A 1,397-nucleotide genomic window follows, 5' to 3' on the forward strand; every position below is an offset into this window, starting at 1 on the left:
TCACAATTTAATGCCACGTAAGAACTGAAATAACTTAAACCAACATCGGTGACTTTTTTCTTATTTGTTTTATTTGGAGCACAAAATATAATTACACCTTGAGATATACAAATCACATTTGAAGCATTTTTTGTACCGTTTCAGAGAAAGATGGCTTCAAAAAACATAATATTAAATTGCTAATACTTTTTTTAAATAAATAAAATTAACCAAACTCTAAAAACAAATTTGCAAATGTCATCTACTCTTTGTGTTCTTTGTTTTCACGTCCTGAGAATGAAGTTTGTGTTGTGATGACAGAAATCAATAAGTAAGAACAGCATGATATGGGTTAATGAACACCTAATACTTATTTTCAATTGAGCAGTTTGTGCTTTCATTTACTGTACTGCATAGTGACTAGAGACCTGTACTGGGTTGAGACATTTAAAATGAAACTTTAAGATCTATAAGTTAGAGTCATATAAAATTCAAAGTTGCAATGTGGAATGAAATAATATCAGGGCATTGGTGTGACAAAGCATGCATTATAAGTGAAATTAAAAAGGATAAGGCTAACAATAACCTTCTTATGTTCCGGCCATAACATTTAGATTTTGTTATGCAAGAACCTGAAAACTGGGGATGTGTGTTAGAGTTTATCTGGCTTCTCCACCACAAAATCAATTCCATATGATAATTTAGCAAATTAATTAACAATTGTTGAGATAACTTCATTGCAGTAACAGTTGGAAAAGGACCACTTTATAAAAACATGTTTATATTATTCCCTAAACTACCTATAATAAGTTAAATTGCTTGTTCTTAAATAAATCAATATATGAATTCCTTTAGTAATAACCCTTGAGACAAAGAGTTCTCCCTTGTAAAACCGTAGAGATCAGAACAAAAAATAAAGGGTCTATTTTTCTGGAATGTAAATTGTCTTCAAAAAGTCTACTACAAAAAAACCTCTCGCTAACTCACAGACAGTGTACACACATGCCATTTTAGGTGTCCATACACAGACAAATGGCACCCTGCTTCTTAGAGCTGCAACATTTTATCAGAGTTGTCCGTCAGTGCTCTCGCAACACGTCCCGTATGTCTCTGGCCGAGGTCTGGACAGGTTGTTGGAAAAATCAGATACTGCATCTGACAGCAGGCCAGAGGTAAATACAGATGCTTTTGAAGATTGAGTTTTCCTTTTGTTTCCTTTTGAATCATGGCACACACAGCGATACATGGTCCAGTCTGGTGCTGTTAGCTAAGGAGCTTTGTCTGTCTGTAGTTGTGGGTTAAGTACTGTGCTCTGCCTCTGGAGTAGATGGCTGGTCTTTGGACATTTTTTGTACTCCGTCCCGTTCATCCAGCTGGATGAAAAAGGGACTAAGAAATTGCGGGGGGGGGGGGGGGGG

This window comes from Cottoperca gobio, chromosome 9, assembly GCF_900634415.1.
Source record: "Cottoperca gobio chromosome 9, fCotGob3.1, whole genome shotgun sequence".
NCBI classification, from domain to species: domain Eukaryota; kingdom Metazoa; phylum Chordata; class Actinopteri; order Perciformes; family Bovichtidae; genus Cottoperca; species Cottoperca gobio.